Source organism: Emys orbicularis, chromosome 4, assembly GCF_028017835.1.
Source record: "Emys orbicularis isolate rEmyOrb1 chromosome 4, rEmyOrb1.hap1, whole genome shotgun sequence".
Taxonomy (NCBI): Eukaryota; Metazoa; Chordata; order Testudines; family Emydidae; genus Emys; species Emys orbicularis.
In genome coordinates this window covers 144,673,270-144,679,307 of record NC_088686.1, presented here as the reverse complement: position 1 = coordinate 144,679,307, position 6,038 = coordinate 144,673,270, and positions in this window count along the sequence as shown.

Genomic DNA, 6,038 nt, shown 5'->3' with positions numbered 1-6,038 from the left:
GCACCCCTTGCAGGCTGCACACGATTGTTCTTTCTTTACAGAGGGAGCTGCTGGCTGGTGTAAAGTTTGCAGAGAGAAGCACCTGCCATTGCAGCGCTGTACAGCTCAGGGTTCTCAGGGGAAGGGAAACGCAGCATTGTTATTGTTCTGGTCTGGGGACAATCACAAAGTTATTCTGATACAGCAGCATGACGCCCCCCTGTGCTGATCAGCACCCCCAAACAGTGATGATTTCTGAAACAGAAGAGGCAGTCCAGTTACCAAAGGATCCTTTCTACTTATGGTGTGGGTCAAATTCATCCCTGCTGTTACTCCATCCACCTCCGCTAATGTCATTACACCGGGGATGTATCTGACTCAAAGCTCCCCCTGCCTTCCAGATACAAACCGAACCACGCTGGAGACGGACCTTCCCCTGTAATTCCACAGAACAGGTACCACTGGCAGCAGTAGGACAAGCTGCCCCGTAAGCTACCTGGCCAAATAAATTTCAACTCTAACCACCTCTAGGTGTGAGAGGAGGGGCTGTCCCATGCCCCTTCGAGTCCCTGATGTGACGGCTCACTGGCCTGTGGGAGATATTGGTGCTTCGCTCCTCAGCAGGAAAAGGAGCCTTTAAACATGTGGGGCATCTTCCTATCTTACAGCCAAAGGGAGAAAATTATAAAAACAAAGACAATCGGCAGTTTTTACAGTTGCACTTTATTGTAGCCCGGCAGGGCAGAAATAATTGCTTGATCACAAAGGCATAGGTTAGAGGACACCCCTCTCATTCACTGGGCCATGGGGAAATGGTTAGCGGGTTGCTGTCTACTGTTAAATTTTCACCATCGATTCGTGGGAGTGTGTGAGAGAATATAGAAATGCTACAGATGAGATCAGCACTGATGTCAACCAAAAATAGATTTGTTCAGTTTGTGAAGGAAAAAACTGCCCACTTTTTAAATAACAGGATAGGGCAGAAAACTGGCTTTAAGCTTTACATTTTCACCGTGGGGCAGAGGGATTTGTGAACAGAGTTGCCCTTAAGGTTCATGGAAATCAGGCAGTTAAATAGCCATTCGCTACTTTAAATATGTTTGGGTTATAATGCATTAAGGTAAAACATATGCAACAGTTGGGTGATTGCTGAAAGCTCAAGGTTGTTGGTGTATTCTGCATAGGGTCTGATGCTTGCATCAACTGAACATTTACTTCCATACATTTTAAACTAGTTTCTCTCAACTTGCTTTCCCTTTCTGAATTGAAAGGAATCTGAATTCAACCCTTTTATTATAGTCCCCACAAACATATAAGAAGATGAAATCCCTAATTTATCAAGTAGGGACTTACCATTTGTCAGATTGAAAGGAAAGAAAAAAACCCCCAACCACTGGCACAGAGCATGAAAAAAATCTGATTCCTGAGGTACTGGCTAATCTCTTCCTGTATCACTAGACGTACTAGCAAGTTCTCTGCCAATAGTAACAATCATCATATGTAGAAAGTAATTATACAAACTGCATCCAAAGGAGACAGTTTGTCACAGTAATGGGTCACAGATTTCAGCTATTCCTTGTATTTTTGTAGGTCTCGCTTAAATTTCTGAATCTCCAGATACAGTTTCTGTGTTTCCAGCAGGGTTCTCAGTTCTGTCAGAGAGAGGCCACACTGGAGAAACTTTACACTCTCGCGAACCATGTTGCACAGGGGTGACATTATTTGCTTCTCCTGTAAAACAGAAACAGAGGGACTGTGATTACGCTGAAGAAGATAAGGACCTATCCTCACAAGCATGCTTGGTCCTTTTTAATCTGAACCATTATGCAGTGTGTTACATGTGTCTGTCTCATACAGTCTGTATCTGACATATTATATGATTTAGAAAGGTGTTGGACATTCTCAATTAGAGCTGGCCAGAAAATGAAAATTTCATGTGAACTATATTGTGCTTTTAAAAACAGTTTCATCCTGAACCGGAACAAAAACAAAAACGACCCTGACATTTTTCATGGGAAGGGATTTCAAGAAAAATTCTACTTCAAGAGACCCCCAAATAGAAATGTTTTGGCTTTGTGGCTGATCACACCAGCCAGCAGGCAGAGACCCTGGCCACACAGACTCCATCCAAGCTCCAGCAGCTAGAGAGCCTGGCCACTCAGACTCCTCCTGACTCCAGTGCCAGGGAAACAGAGCAACTGGGCTCTCTCCCTCTCTGGCCCTGGAGACAGCAGGCGTGAGTGGCAATGGCTGAGAGGCAGAGAGACAGGGTGCTCAGCTTTGGCAGTCGTCTTGGGAAGGCTTTGGTCATTTACAATTTCTGCACATACACACAGTCTATTACATGTGTCTGTCTCACACCGTCTGTGCCTGACTTAGGCCTGGTCTACACTAACCCCCCCAATTCGGACTAAGGTACGCAAATTCAGCTACGTTAATAACGTAGCTGAATTCGAAGTACCTTAGTCTGAAGTTACCGCGGTCCAGACGCGGCAGGAAGGCTCCCCCGTCGATGCTGCGTACTCCGCTCGCCGAGCTGGAGTACCAGCGTCGACGGCGAGCACTTCCGGGATCGATCCGGGGCACTTCCGGGATCGATCCGGGATCGATTTATCGCGTCTTAACCAGACGCGATAAATCGAACTCAGAAAACCGATTGCTTACATCCGGACCCGGATGTAAGTGAAGACGTACCCTTAGGGACTGATCCCGATAAATGCTGAGTGCCCTCAATTCTTAACTTCTACAGGCTCTGAGACTGCTAAGCAACGTTGAGGAAGTTCTGAGCAACTTGCAGAATCTGGCACTGGACTGTAAACTCCTGGGACAGGAACCAGGCCTCCATTTACACTTGTACAATGCTGAACTCCCTGGCAGTTGCTCACTAAAGCAGTCAGTCATGATATTTGCTTTATACTATGCCCCAGACCAACAGAAGATACATCACATGTCACACCACTGACTGCTTTGAAAACCTCTCTCTATACTTCATAATAGGGCATAACATTTTCTTCCTGTTGTGATTTTTAACCACCACATTTTACCTATTTTATATTATTTTGGGCATGGAGCAGCCACTGCAAAGGAAGAAAACCTCCTCCCTTAAAATACAAGAAATAGATGGGGTGGGGGATGTGACGTTGTGCAGTCTATATGGTTTTATAAAAACATAATAATAAGTGAATATAATGTAACTGGAATATGCTTCATGCAAAAGGTCTCTTGTAAGGTATCATTACAAAGCTTATAATCTACAGAGTGTGATCATCCTATTTGTATAAAGGTACCACTCTTGTATCTAAAACTAGAAATATAAAATATAACTCTGAGGGCCTATTGTAATTATGTAAAGTGTGGGCCATTAATGGGGGTTTGGAATCTTGATGACTCCCATTAACAAGGACCATTGTCTGCAGATGGCTGTGTTTACCTGTGAGTCTTCCTGTATATGTGTGTGCTGGCAAGTGGGCAATGAAGTCTTGCAGTGACATGTGATCATGTCACCTGAACTGGAATCCATCTTTAACCTGGTGCTTTTCCAGTGAGGGGGGTAGAAACCCAGAGGGACAAAGGGTTCCTACCTTATGCAAAAGATATATAAAGGGGTGGAAGAGAACAGAGAGGAGAGAGGAGCCATCATGAAGAATCCTCTAGCTATCAGCTGAGCTGCAACAAGAGCTGTACCAGGGGAAAGAATTGTGCCCAGGCCTGGAAGGTGTCCAGTCTGAGAAAAAACTTACTGAAGCATCTCTGAGGGTGAGATTATCTGTATTCAGTTTGATTAGACCTAGATTTGCGCATTTTATTTTATTTTGCTTGGTGACTTACTTTGTTCTGTCTGTTACTATTTGGAACCACTTAAATCCTATTTTCTGTATTTAGTAAAATCACTTTTTATTTAGTAATTTACTCAGAGTGTGTATTAATACCTGGGGGAGCAAACAACTGTGCATATCTCTCTATCAATGTTATAGAGGGCGAACAATTTATGAGTTTGCCCTGCATAAGCTTTATGCAGGGTAAAACGGATTTATCTGGGTTTAGACCCCATTGGGAGTTGGGCATCTGAGTGCTAAAGACAAGCACACTTCTGTGAGCTGTTTTCGGGTAAACTTGCAGCTTTGGGACAAGTGATTCAGACCCTGGGTCTGTGTTGGAGCAGACGGGAGTGTCTGGTCCAGCAAGACAGGGTGCTGGAGTCCTGAGCTGGCAGGGAAAACAGGAGCAGGGGAAGTCTTTGCACATCAGGTGGCAGCTCCCAAGGGGGTTTCTGTGATCCAACCCGTCACAGGGGAGTGATGGGATTTGTTTGCTTTCAGGTCAACTTATTTTTTCCACTTAAGTTGTATCAACGGCAGATCTATCTCCCTCACCAAACAGACCTCATTATTTTAAAGAAGCAAAGGTACATTCAGATAGTGTTATGTTTTACACTAGAAATTGGACAGGGTGCATCAAGAAACCTAAATGGACTGTGATGCTTACACACTTGGGTAACACCGTCCAGGTGCCATCAGCTGAACAAGTAATACTAAAGCTGTCTGTTGTAGACTGATACCAATGGTTTGAAAATTGGTACCCAGGAGAGCATTTGAAAGTAATGCTTTCATTCACGTTGTAACACTCTTTTTCATCTAATGCATTGACCATTCCTCCATTTTGCACATCTGGCTTTGGACACCAAACTGAAAGGAAAAGGCAGAAGAGAAGACAGTTCAGTGCGAAGGGGAGATGCACGGTGTATAGGGCTTATTGCCAGTAAATCATGCCCTTAGTTCACTTCATTGCAGCTGTTTTGGTTTTGCAAAGAAATAAACTGCTTGTAACACCAAACCCACAGTGCATCTCTCTCTCCGGAGAAACAAACATCATGAGTTCAACAAGAAAAGGGTGCGAGTGAAATCCCATCCAGTACTGTGTATCATGGGCATTTCCTGGAGACATTGGCAGCTGAAAGTCCACACGTGGAGCAGCAGAGCACAGGCGCTCTGTTGGTTCATTTAAGGAAGTCTTATTGGCAGTCTTGGGACAACTGTGAACGTGCAGTTCACTCCCAGGCACATTTGTGGCCTTTTTAAAAATAGCGTCTTTGGTCTATTGCAGAATTAGCCTCCTCTGCAGTGAGGGAGAAGTACATGGAAGTCAGTGGAGTTACCTTGGATTTATACCAGTGGAACCAAGAGCAGAACTTGGTCCTTAACAGAGTCTTATGCTTCTATAGTGACTTTCATCCTGCAGGATGCCAAAGATACCACAGTGACTGGCACAGTACGAACACCTTAGGTAGACGAATGTAAGGCCTGATTGCCCTGGTTCTCAGTGGAGTAAGTGAGAGGAGTGGCTTCAGGGAAGCCAGAGAAGTTACAGAAGAATCCAGCACTTGCTGTTTAAAGTGTAGGTAAATTCTCTTTAAGGGGAGCTGCTGATCAATCAAGCCCCATGTCAGTAAATTAGCCAAACCACCCTCCTACAGTGCTTAGTCCTTCCAGAATCAGTGAGGCAAACATCCCAACCTTCCTGCAACCTACCAACCCTCCCTGAGTCCCCCAACAAGTGCCTCAGTCCCACTGCTGAACCATCCCACGTCTCCCTCGCAGTGTAATCGCTATCCCACCGCCACTGCCCATCTGTACCTGTGAAGAAGGGGGAGAATTGTTGAGGATGTTACAAGGGTGCTGAGCCAGGACAAACATACTGACACCACACACACACAGAAGGGATTCTACATTAAAAGTGCCACCATCAGGACGGCTGGATTGGGAACCACAAACCAAGAGATGGGACAGGTGTGGAGTGTGTCTGAGGGAGAAATTCAGCAAGGTGGAAATTGGATGATCAAGCATAAGTTCGGGCATAGGTCAGGGCAGATCATGTGTCCAAGTGCCAGGGCAGAGAGGACGCTGGCAGTGGGCATCCCAGCTGGGAGTGTTTGGTCTGCTGCAAAGGAGGAATCTGCAGTGAGTTGGCCCATGACTCTAAATATTTTCAATACTTAAGGGCTAAGATGTTAAACAGCCACCAGGTCATTGCAATGTGCCCTCCACTCTTTTCTAATCTCA